The following is a 13,878-nucleotide window of genomic DNA, read 5'->3' as shown; positions in this document are numbered from 1 at the left end:
AGCAACTCTTAAGAGAGATAAAAACCCAAAGGCAATTAATAATTGGGAGTAGATTTACTCAAGGCTGAAGAAATAAGAAGAAGCAACAGCTATCAAGAAGTCAGAGGGCTGTAGCTGTGACTGTAGGTGTAGCTGCAGTTGTAGAAAGGGCTAACAGGAAGGGACCATGTCATGAGGTAAAGGAACACTGCCACTGTCAACTTATAGCCTAGCAGGGAGAGAGCCAGGAGACAGGTGAACAATCCCCATATCCCTCACATCCTGCCCGCCAATCTCATCAGTGTTCGTCTTTTTTTTTTTTTTTTTTTTTTGAGACGGAGTCTGGCTCTGTCATCCAGGCTGGAGTGCAGTGGCCGGATCTCAGCTCACTGCAAGCTCTGCCTCCCGGGTTTACGCCATTCTCCTGCCTCAGCCTCCCGAGTAGCTGGGACTACAGGCGCCCGCCATCTCGCCCGGCTAGTTTTTTGTATTTTTTAGTGGAGACGGGGTTTCACCGTGTTAGCCAGGATGGTCTCGATCTCCTGACCTCGTGATCCGCCCGTCTCGGCCTCCCAAAGTGCTGGGATTACAGGCTTGAGCCACCGCGAACTTTACAAGGAGCCACGGGAAAAGGAGGCCCATTGGTAAGGTACGGAAATGTGTCCTACTGGGTTGTTAATTGTGCTAGAGAAGAATAGCAAATAGACTTTAAGGGTGAGTGGAGAACATCCATCACCTTCTTATATCCATCACAGTTTGTACTTCTTGGAACTAAAAGAAAGGGTCAAACTCTTATAGAGAGTAGAACTGTGATTACCAGAGGCTAGGGGTTGGGGACAGAAATGGGGAGATGTTGGTCAAAGTGTACAAAGTTTCAGTAAGATGGGATAAATTCTAGAGTTCTATTGTTTTGTAAAAAAAATTCTCCAATTTTCTTACATAAATAATTTATTCAAGAGATAATGTCAGTAAAACGTGGGAGTAGGAGCTCCAAGCTTACCTTCACAGAAACATCAAAACACAAGCAGAAATTGTGCAAAACGACTTTTCAGAACTCTAGAAACTAGTCAAATATTTACAGCAACCAAGAGAATACTGAATCAAGAAAAAGGAAACATGAAAATGCTAGGAACGCTTTGTGGCTTTTTTACTCATCTGCTCCACATCCTTCCCATCACAGCACAGTTTGAGGTGGCAGCAGCCCCTGTTTCATTGTGGCACTTAAGACCCTGTTCCAAAGAGAGCAGGGCAGACTCCATTTGAAAATTAATGTGAATGTGTGATCTAACTTGTGTAGGAGCTACCCAAAGCAAGGTACTAGTCTCTTTCTTACCCATCATTGAACTCAAGCCAAAAAAGCTGCAGGTATTGCTCAAAAATGCTGCAAGGTGAACTAGTAATCCCAGGACATTTGAAGCAAAGGATTGTGGGTCAAGACATGCAATAAATCACCTAAAATCCAGGAGGAAAAGCTGGGGGAACATTCCTTGGGAAATTAGGACTTTCAAAAGCACTCAGGTTTACAGAGAAATTTCGAAAGTCATGTGCATGCTCAGGGCAAGATTCATGCTCAAAAAACATCTGAGAAGACTTAAGCTTTCAGTTCAGTTTGAATCCATAGGCTCAGTGCAAGTCTGGCTAAAGATTGAAGGAGAACCGAACACAGAGCCAATCTGAAAAAATTAGAAGAGGTGTTCATTTCGCAGGGTTGGGTTGGGAGAGACATTGCTTTCTTTTGTTCCTATTTTGTTGCTTTTTTTAAACCTCCTGCATTCAAGGAAATCGCTGTCATTTAAGATTAGCTGAAGTACAAGCTAAAGGAACAGCAACACTGTTTATTTTTGCATAGACTATATTCCTTGTGTGTGTTCACTGAACTGCGTTCCTTCACTGAACACACACAGGAATGCAGTCTATGCAAAAATAGGCACTATTCACAATAGCAAAGACTTGGAATCAACCCAAATGTCCATCAGTGACAGACAGACTGGATTAAGAAAATGTGGCACATATACACCATGGAATACTATGCAGCCATATAAAAGGATGAGTTTGTGTCCTTTGTAGGGACATGGATGCAGCTGGAAACCATCATTCTCAGCAAACTATCGCAAGAACAGAAAACCAAACACTGCATGTTCTCACTCATAAGTGGGAACTGAACAATGAGATCACTTGGACTTGGGAAGGGGAACATCATACACCAGGGCCTATCATGGGGAGGGGGGAGAGAGGAGGGATTTCATTGGGAGTTATACCTGATGTAAATGACGAGTTGATGGGTGCTGACAAGTTGATGGGTGCAGCACGCCAACATGGCACAAGTATACATATGACAAACAAACCTGCACGTTATGCACATGTACCCTAGAACTTAAAGTATAATAATAATAAAAAAAAGAAAAAAAATTATCAAATGAATGACATCCTTCAAAATAAAGAAGCCCAGTAAACCATGAGAAGAATCATCTTTTCCTCAATTACCTCAATTACTCGAATGCCCTGATTTCAGCATTTGGCAACTGTTAGAATAACAGTTTAATTCAGGCAAGAAAAGAAAAATCAACGCATGTTAAAACTAGTGGGTTGAAATCGGGGTGAGGAATGGTATTTATTATAATCTCAAAATACTTCCTCACAAAATTCTTACTACTTACAAAGTAGGGGTGGATGGAAATAACAATAGTGGAGAAACATGGCAGATACCATTTTGATAAACTGATGATGTTAATGCCACGGATGGTGGGATGAATTCACGTCATGTAGCATGCAATGAGAACACAGCATCATTTTTGTGGTATTCTAGCCAAAATGTATAACCCAGGTCTAATCTTGAGGAAATACTGGACAAAACCAAATTGAGGGACATTCTACAAAAAGACTGGCCTATAATTTTCAACAAAATATCAAGGTCATGAAAATTAAGGAAACGCTGACGAGCTGCTGCAGATTGAAGACCACCATGTGGACATAAAAAGTAAATGCAACATGTGATTCTGGACTTGATCTTTAAGTTATAAAGGACATTCTTGAAATCTGAATGGAGTTTCCAAGAGAAAGGTGTACAAGATTTCTTAGAACTATTCTTGTAACTTTTCTGTAACTTTGAAATTGTTTCAAAACAAAAAAGTTTAAAATAATCTACATTTTATTTTGGAGAAAGAAAAGCTAAGTCCACTTAAGCAAGGGCCCTGAAATACCATTGTGTGTATAATGATGATTCCTCCAGTCCTTCCCTGAAGAGACCTATTGCCAGTATTTTGGTAATTATATTGCCAGTATTTGGGTAAAGCATAATACCTAGATCTAATAAGGGCTGTTATTTCTGAGCTGACACAGAAACCTAGGTACAAAAAGCACCATCATCACCCCATTAGTGAAGTGGCACATGGAATCAAGAAACATATGGAGTCTTGGGCCAGGTCTGTCTGAGCCCACTGGGTCCACCAATCAACTAGTGGTCATCTCTCCAGTTCTGAAATGTATCATTGGTATGGACTGACTTAGCAGTCAGCAAAAGCTTCATATTGGTTCCTTGACTATGAAATGAAAACTACTATAGTGTGAAAGACTAAGTGGAAGCCCCTGAAATTATACCCTCTTCTGTTCAAAGTAGTAAAAAATAACATTGCATTCCAGGGGTAGTGACTGCGATTGGTACTACCTGCAACAATTTAAATGATGCACCAGTTGTTGTTTCAATGACATGCTATTTTCACTGGTCTGACTCTTGTAAAAAGCAAATGGATATTGCAGATGACAGTAGTCTATTGACAACTACCAAATCATAGTAACGACCACAGCTGCTGTGCCACATCTGGCATCTTTGCTAAAACATAGCAACATGACCTTGGGTGTATGGTATTGCTTTTGATCTGGCAAATGTATTACTTAAAAATACATTAGGAAGGAGCTTCAGAAGGAGTTTACTTCAGTTTACTTTTACTGTGAGGTCTTCTTCAAAGTAAAAGACAAGATATGGTACCTTGTATACCCTACCACCAAGAAAAAAACTCAAGGTTTGGTCAGTCTCTTTGGAGTTTGAAGGCAGAATAGTTCACAATGAAAAACACTGAGATGACTCATCTATCAAGTGATGTGAAAGGATGCCAGTTTTGAGGGGAACCTGAAGCAAGAAAAAGGCCCTGTAGCAGGTTTGGTCTGCAGAACGAGCAACTCTCACTTAAGCCACATGACCCAAAGATCCTATGGTACTAGAGGCATCTGGGGTAGAAAAAGAAGTTATATGGAGTCTCGTAAATGCCTGGCAGGAATGCAAAATGGTACGACCACTGTGGAGATGTTTGTTAGTTCTTCAAAACACCAGAGTTACCATATGACCCAGCAATTTCACACCTAAGCAGATACTCACGAGAAATATCTGAAATATGAAAATACATGTCTACGTAAAAACTTGTGAAGAATTGTTCATAGCAACATTATCCATAATAGACAAAACTGGAAGCAACCTGAATATATATTAATGGATAAACAAAATATGGATAAAAATGAGGTACTAATACATGCTACAACATAAATAAATCTTGAGAGCATTTTGCTCAGTGAAAGATAACAGACACCACATGTTACATGATTCAAATTCTATGAAATGCCTAGAGTAGACAAATCCGTAGGGACAGAAAGTAAATTAGTGGTTGCTTGATGCTGAGGCAGAACAAGGAGAAGAGAAGCAGGTATTGGAAATAATTGCTTAAGGGGACAAAGATTCTTTCTAGAATGATGAAAATGTTCTAAAATTAACGTGTGATGATGTTTGCACAGCTCCATGAATATCTTAAGAACCACTAAACTGTGCTCTTTGTATCACAGTAATACCCACTAGAGAGCATCCACTGCAGAAGAGGCAGGAAACAATCACATGAATAGAATCCAGTAGATGTCAGCTAGATGCTGTCAGTGTCCCCTTCCCCAGGGATTCCCTTTTTCCAGTTTGGTACAGTTACCCCCAGCTGCCAACTGAATTCCTGCTAACAGCTCATGCTTGTAACCTCGCCAGTGAATTGTCCTTGGATGGTTGGAGAGATCTCACAGTTCACATTACCTCCAACCCAGGCTGACTAGAGCCAAAACTGACCAATATGTGGAGTGTAGAGAAGCCCAGCTCACCTGACTCAAGCTGGACAAATCTACAGTGCAGTCTATGCTCCAGGGCCTCCCAGGAGCATAGCTGAAGCTAGACTTTTCTGAAATCATATTCCTGCCCAGTTTTTGTCCCCTTCCCTGTCCTCCTTTCCCCACTCCTTTACAGGCTTCCCCTGAGGGCACTCCTTAACAAGTCACATGCATATGAATCCTCACCTTGGATTCTACTTCTGGAGAAGCTGATCTGAAATTACAAAAGTGATCTCAACATCGACATTGACACAAAGTTTAAGTGAAGTTTGAATTGAAGTAATGAACATTTGAAAGTCTTCCTCTCAGCCAGTGGTTCCCAGATCTACCTGTGATGGAAATCACATAGCAGGTTTTTTAAATGCCATTTCCCAGGTCCTATCTTAGATCTCCTTAACCAAAACTCCAGAAGTGTGACTTAGGAGTCTTTTTTTCAAGTTCTGGTATTTCTGATGATCAAGGTTTTGGAATCCATTGGTTTAGACAAGTCATATTGACTGGTTTAGATATACCTCTATATGAACCTGTAGGGTGTACAAAAAGAAAATTTGAGGTCCCTGCCAATATTACTAGTCTATAATTCAGTTATCTATTCATCACAAATTAGTATTTCTTACCTGAAACAATTGATCTTCATTGTAAACCAATCTTAGAATAATGATTAATTACAAATATGTGTTTTTTCCGAAATTCTAAAAAGTTTTCTGCATATTTAGTTTTCTGCATATTTAGCATCTTTAGTTGATTACATTTTATAAAATGGCAGTAACTTTTTAGTACAAAGATATATGTGGTACCGCCTTAATCAGAATAGACTAAGTTATGCTGTGGCAAAAACCAACACCAAAATCTCAGTGACTTAACACAGCAAATGTTTATTTCCTATTCATACAAAATATAAAGCATATCTGGGAACCTCTCCAGGGCAGCTGTCCTTCAGGTTCACTGCTTAGAAGTGCAAGCAGCTTCCATCTTGAGGTATATTCATCTCAATAGGAGGCTTCAAGTCTACTGTTTCTAGAAAGATTTGCACTGGAAATTAAATGCTGTGGCCCTGCGGCAAATTTGATTACTTCTATTGATCATGCAGGCCACGCCTATTGACAAAAATTAGTCATATTACACTTCCTTCCTCCAAAAGTACAAGAGCAAGGAAGGATAATTCTACTGTATGCCCCAAATGAAAGGATGACTTCATACTGGGTAGACTAGCAATGTCAGTAGTTATTAAATACAATGTGGAAGATTCACGAAAGTAGAAAAAAGGTAAATGTATACATGCACACACACACATCACCACTGCTGTTGGTATTTGGTTTATTTCCTTTGAATCTTTGAAAATACAAGTTCTTTTAAATGTTTCTTTTTCAGTTATGCATTCTCACTGTAGAACATCTTTAAATACATCAATGTACACCAAAGAAAATTAAAAATCCTTGCAATCTCACCTCCAAAAGACAACCACATATGATTTTCAATCAAAAGTGGAATCACACTATTTACACTTATATGTAATCACACTAAATACACTTATGATGCTTGTTCTTATCAATGTTCAATAAGATTAATTTTTAATTCCAATTTGCTAATGACCACTGTGATTTCATACAAGGCACTTCCCTCTGGGTCTAAGTTACTCCATCTCTGAAAGACACAGAAGTTATCTCTAAGATGTCTTTCAGGTGATTTGTGAATATATACAACATCTGATGCCTGTACATGTTCTTCTCCCACTCTCCTGTCTTTCACAAGCTACACTTTGGACCATTTGTACCTTGGAAAATACAGACTTTGAATTAACCTCTCCCGACTCTGATTCCACTTTCAGGACCCAGAACAGCTCCCAGTGGTCGGGTTTCTACTTGTCAAGGTACTGTCCAGAGGCCTCTATTGCTTTCAACTGTGAGGTGCAAATATCCTTAGGTCCCTGAATCCCTGGCCAAAATCACTGTTAAATATTTGTGCTAAAGTTTCTATATAATTTTTATTAAAATTCTTACAAATTTTTACCATGATTACTTGGAACTGATGAATCTTGGAATCTCTGGATAGAAAAGAACATTGGAGGTTATTTCCCCCAATAAAATATAAGCTCCTAAAACAAGAACTCTGTTTTATTCACAAGTCACCTAGGAAAATTTCTGGAACATAGCAGGTACTCAGTAATTATTTACACATTTGAATCTAATCTTATCCCTATGTTTTCCAGCATTCTCAAGAAGGACTCTGAATATCTGCTTCTACATCTCCAGAAACTGAGAGCTGATAATCTCCCAAAACAGCCTACTCCATTGTTTCATTGAGAGAGAGGCAGAAGAGGGTGGTGTTGAGCTCCCTATACCCCCTAACCCTGCTAAGTCAAGAACTTGGGGGGGGGGGCAGAAGTGTGCCATGACGAATGGGCAAAATTTATCTCTGAAAGAGAAAATACAAACTCAGACACAATAGCCTTCTCATTGGTAGACTGTATTTTACTTTATAAGACATGCATGTACATTTTATCCTACCTAGAGGGTTAGGCCAAGACAGAGTTTGTTAAATGGCAGAGACATTTTTGTAATTTTTACGTAGGTTACCAGGGAGTGAACATGTTGCTTAAATCATCACTTCATCATCCCTGAGGCTGAGCACCTGAAGAATCTGAAGGTGATTCTAGACTTGAAGAATAAATAATCAAAGACATTTAGGTCTTGTCATTAGCCCTTTCTACAACACAGGAAGTAACTTAAAAGAAGTATTACCAAGCAAAGCTGATACTTAGGGAACATCACATACAGTGAGAAACGTAGAAAGAAAGCCCCTCTTTTACCATTTATTAGACAGCCAGCAGAGAGTCAGAGGAGAGAAAGCCAAAGACCTAGAGTTGCGTATCATGGCTACCAGGTAAAGGGGTTCCAGGACCTGGCTTACCTGGATTCCGAGTTGTAGAGAAGCTACCCTGTGGTGCTACTTCACTCTCTAAATCTGGCAGTTTCCTTATAAAATGTTAGGACTAGAAGGAGTTGCAAGAGCATCCAGCCATTCCTGCTTTTCTTCTATTTTACACAGTGGGAAATTAAGACCCAGAGAAAAATGAATTACTTGCCCAAGGTCAAATGACTATCTAGTGGCAGAGCCAAAATTAAAACCAAGGAGATTATTTTACTGAGTATTTGTTTGTCTGCTTGAGAGTTGTCTTCAGAAGTGAACTTTTTGGATTTAAGACAACTTAAACTACTGGTGACTAAGACTTGTCTTTGTAGAAAAGGTTGGTATCTTTGAGGGAGAAAGAGAGAGAGAAGGGGGAAGGGAGGCGGGAAGTAAAATAAGAGATTTCTGATGGTCTTGTTTCCAGGCAGCCTCTGTTGCTGTTCTGTCTTCTTAGCAACTGCAGCTATGCTGCATTGTTTGAAGTATTCATGTTATTCAAAGATTAACAATAAATGCCCCACCAAACAAGAGGAAATTTTCTTTCAAGGACTGAAATAAATCATAATTATAGGATAAAAGAGTCAAGGGTGAGCAATCCCTCAAAAACCATCTGCAGAACAATTAAGTATTGTCAACACCAGAACTCATTTCTTAAGACTAGGAGAGCCCTGGAAGCCAGAACTAGAAGAGGCCTTGGAATCATCACATTCATATTCCTCACTTTGCAAATGAGAAATGCATGGTTCAGAGGGGAAGGTATAGGATCATAACTCAAATGCTTACAGGTTCCAGGTAAATGAAGCAAGCTGAGGCCAAGTAAGAGATATTTTAGATATGTTACAGGAAATGTGTGACTTTCACCTTTAAGAAAAAGAACTGAGCAAACATTGATAAATGGCAAACAACACATGCCCTTAGTAATGGGGATGAGAGCAAGGACTGTGGCAACCTGGACATACCCTGCCTCAAGGAGGCAACTGCTCTCCATCTTCACTGTCATGTAGGGGTATGAGCCTGAGGTTACCAAATATCCTGTTTTTAAAAATATGAAATGCCCCAAAGTTTTAAAATTACAAAAACTAATTTGAATTAATTGCAGGCCAAACAGAACCCAACTGGAGTCTGAATTCAGCCTCAAGTTTCTGGTTTGTGCCTTCTAGCCTAAAAGACAGTGGGATGGTTAGGAAGGGAACAGCTGGGAAGCCCTGAGCTTTGGTTTCAGTTCAGTCATCCACTTGGTTTGTGACCTTCCAGAAATCATTTCTTATACATTTTTAAAATATACACTTAAAACTACACACTTAAAAAATAGAGTTGTAACCTGTGTTCACTTCCATGAATAAAAAGCCTAAGGCGCCCTGAAGGAACATGATTAGGTTGTGGTCTTCCTCCATATTCTTATGAGGCCAATTAGGGCTGGAAGGACTAAGAAACCATGTGATAGATGCAGTCAGTCCTTGCTGTCCAGAGGTTTCTACTTTCTGCCACTCAGGTCATCCTGTACTGTGCCAGTACTGGGCAATCTGAATGAACTGGGGTCCTTTTAAAGGTAGGAAGGGTGTGCTGAGTTACAGGATTTGTTTTCCAATGTTATTCTTCTATCTCTTGTGTGTTCCATATTTGAAGAGTTTTTTTTTCCTTGCTACTTCCAAAATTTGCCTACTCTACTTTACTAAAAATATGTGTGCGAGTTGCTATTTTTCAATCCCCAAGAGTAAAACTTTCATTGTTTATTTTCCTTCTATGTGATACAGCAGAATGGGTAAAGGGTGAGGACTGTAATACAGACCTGTTGGCTCAAATCCAGTCACTACCAATTTGGAGTGAGAACTGGAACAAATTATCCAATATCCTTGTTTCTCTGTTTTCTCATATGAAGGAGAGAAATAATAATAGTACTTACTTCACATGACTAATTAGAGGATTAAAAGAGGTACTGTCAACTAACTCCTCAACCAACTGCTGCTGACACCCAGTTGACGGTCCTTGCTTTACTTCTGAAATGTATATGAGCATCTCTCTCTTCACCCAAAGTTGTGGGTAAAATGGCAGTCAGCAGTATTGTAAAGTTTCTTCCCTGATCCAACTATGTGCTGCTTTACAAGAGAATTACTTTAGCTTTAAATACACACAAAGACTGAAATTAAAGGAATGGAACATGATATTCCACTAAAATGGGAAACAAGACAGTACAGGTAGCTGTATTTATATTAGACAAAATATAGATTGTCACAAATTGCCATAAGAGATGAAGTTTATTATATATAATGATAAAGAGGTCAATACATCAAGATGATATAACAATTGTAAATATATATGCACCCAACATAGGAACACTGTTAATAGAACAGAAGGAAAAAACAGAAAGCAATATAGTAGGGAACTTCAATACCCCAGGTTCAATAATGGATAGATCATCCAGATAGAAAAATCAATAAGGAAATAGCAGACTTGAATAATGCTATAGACCAAATGGTCCTAGGAAAGATATACAGAACATTCTATCCCAAAGCAGCCAAGCTCACATGGACCATCCTCCAGGATACATCATGTGGCAGGCTGTCAAAATTGTCTTAACAAATTGAATGAGATCATATCAGATATCATTTCTGACCACAATTGGATGAAGCAAGAGATCAAAGAGAGGACAAAAATTGGAAAATTCACAAATATATGTGGAAATTTTACAGCAAATTACTGAAAACCAATGGGTCAAAGAAGATATCAAAAAGAAAACCAGAAAATATCTTGAGACAAATGAAAATGAAAACACAATATAACAAACTTAATGGATGCAGCTAAAGCAGTTCAAAGAAGAAAGTTTATTGTGATAAACACCTACATTAAGATAAAAGATGTTAAATAACTAGAGGGTACTAGACCTAATACCTGGGTGGTGAAATAATCTGTACAACAACCCCCATGACATGAGTTTACCCATATTAAAAACCTGCATATGTACCCCCGAATTTAAAATAACATTTTAAAACACAAAAGAAAAATAGATATTAAACAACATAACTTTACATCTCAAGGAAGTACGAAAAGAAAAACAAACTTATGTCCAAAATCCTCAGAAAGGGAGAAATAATCAATACCAGAGAAAATAATAAACTAAATAGAGATTACAAAAATTGAAAAGATCAATAAACAAGAGTTAGTTTACTGGAAAGATAAGCAAAATCGACAACATGTAGCTACACTAAAAAAATGAGAGAAGACCCAAGTATCATAAATGAAAGTGAAAACATTACAACTAATAACACAGTAATACTAATAATCATAAGAGACCACTATAAACAATTTTACACCAAGTTGAATTACCTAGAAAAATAAACACATTCCTGGAAATATACAACCCACCAAGACTGAATCATAAACAAATAGAAAATCTTTGCAAAAATTCAGTCAAAATAGATCATAGATATAAATATAAAAATGCAAAAGTATAAAACCCCTAGAAGATAACATAGGAGAAAACCTAGATGATCTTGGGTATGATGACTTTTTAGACACAACACCAAAGAAATAACATAGGAAATAAATAATTCATAAGTTGGAACCCATTAAAATTAAAAACATCTGTTCTGCAAAAGACAACATCAAGATGACAAGAAAACAAGTCACCATCTTGGAGCAAATTTTGTATGATAGAGCTGACAAAGGACAGTTATCTAAGATACTAAAAAATCTCTTAAAACTCAACAAAAAGGAAACAGGGAGGCAGCACTAGACTGCAGCTCTGGACAGAGCAGCATGTGGAGGCTCACATTGTGAATTTTAGCTCCAGATCCATGGCAAAAACAAACCAACAATCCCAAGAGGATCCACAGACCTTTTGAGGGAAGCAGACTGCTCCTGAAAGACCCGGGAGACACCCCAACTACTGCGAGTGCCCCAACTGCAGAAGTGGAAAAGGGCGACTCTCCTCTCCTGAACACTCACCCACACTGCTAAAGCAAAAGGTCCATTTGCAGGAGAAGTTTCCGACTTTACATGGAGCTGAGTCAATTTGGAGAGCTGAGTGTAATACAGGGGTAGAGGAAGCAGCAGAAAGGCCCTGGGAGCTTGCTGGGTCACCTAGCAGGCCATTCCTGTCTAGCACCACAGGTATCCATCCAGAGGGTGGCCAGAAGAGCAGGGGATAAAACTCCACAGAGAGAAGGAAATCTCTAGCTGAACTTTGTAACAATTCAAACAGAGTGAGAAGCCTTCTGGCCAGAACTTGGGAGAGGGTGCAAATCCAGTGTTCAGACTCCACAGGCAGGGGTAGAACGAAGCCCTTTTCATTTCTAGCTTGGGGGCAGGTAGTCTGGGGCAGATTTTCAAGCCCATCTCATCCTCTGCCTGGAAATGGACTCAGGGCTACTACGGGTGGATAGGGCATGGTGGGTGTGAGACCGGCCCTTAGGTTTGCATGGGAGCTGAGTGAGGCCTGCACCTGCTGACTTTCTCCCACTTCCCTATAACCTGCATGACTCAGCAGAGGCAGCCATAATCCTCCTAGGTGTACAACTCCAGTGACCTGGGAATCTCACCCACATCCCCCACAGCAGCCACAGCAAGACCTGCCCAAGGAGAGTCTGAGCTCAGACACACCTAGCCCCAACCTCTCCTGATGGTCCTTCCCTACCCACCCTGGCAGTGGAAGACAAAAGGCATATCATCTTGGGAGTTCTAGGGCCCTGCCCACCACAAGTTTCTCACCATACTACCACAGCTGATGTTCTCTGGAAAGTGCCACCTCCTGGCAGGAGGCCAACCAGCACAAAAATAGAGCACTCAACCACCAAAGCTAAGAACTCTTATGGAATCCATTGCACCCCACGCCCTGCCACCTCTACTGGAACAGGAACTGGTATCAAAGGCTGAGAGACCCGTAGATGGTTCACCTCACAGAACTCTGTGCAGATAACCACCAGTACCAGCCCAGAGCTGGGTAGGCTTGCTGGCTGGCTAGACACAGAAGAGAGACAACAATCACTGCAGTTTGGCTCCCAGGAAGCTACATACGTAGGAAAATGAGGAGAGTACTACATCAAGAAAACACCCTGTGGAACAAAAGAATCTGAAAAACTGCCTTCAGCCCTAGACCTTCCCTCTGAAAGAGGCTACCCAAATGAGAAGGAATCAGAAAACCAACGCTGGTTATATGACAAAACAAGGCTCTTCAACACCCTCAAAAAATCACACTAGTTCACCAGCAATGGATACAAACCAGGAAGAAATTCCTGAAAAAGAATTCAGGAGGTTAGTTATTACCTGAAAACTAATACAGAAGGTTATTAAGTTAATCAGGGAGGAACCAGAGAAAGGTGAAGCCCAATGCAAAGAAATCCAAAGAATGATAGGTGGCACACACCTCTAGTTCCAGTTACTCAGGAGGCTGAGGCAGGAGAATTGCTTGAACCCAGGAGACTGAAGTTGCAGTGAGCTGAGATTGCACCACTGCACTCCAGCCTGGTGACAAAAAGACTCCATCTCAAAAAAAAAAAAAGAAAAGTGAAATGCTCTGGAAAGGTTCACCAGTAGAACTGAACAAGTAGAAGAAAGAAATTCAGAGATGGAAAGCAAGGTCTTTGAATTACCCCAATCCAACAAAGACAAAGAAAAAATAAGAAAAAAAAAAAAAACCCCTCCAAGAATTCTGGGATTATGTTAAACAACCAAACCTAAGAATAATTGATGTTCCTGAGAAATAAGACAGTTCTAAAAGCTTGGAAAACATATTTGGGGGACTAATTAAGGAAAACTTCCCTGGCCTTGCTGAAGACCTAGACATTCAAATACAAGAAGCACAAAGAACACCTGGGAAATTCATTACAAAAAGACCTTCACCTAGGCAAACTGTCATCA

This window comes from Colobus angolensis, unplaced genomic scaffold (genome assembly GCF_000951035.1).
Source record: "Colobus angolensis palliatus isolate OR3802 unplaced genomic scaffold, Cang.pa_1.0 Scaffold164, whole genome shotgun sequence".
Classification (NCBI taxonomy): Eukaryota; Metazoa; Chordata; class Mammalia; order Primates; family Cercopithecidae; genus Colobus; species Colobus angolensis.
This window is presented reverse-complemented; position numbering follows the sequence as displayed.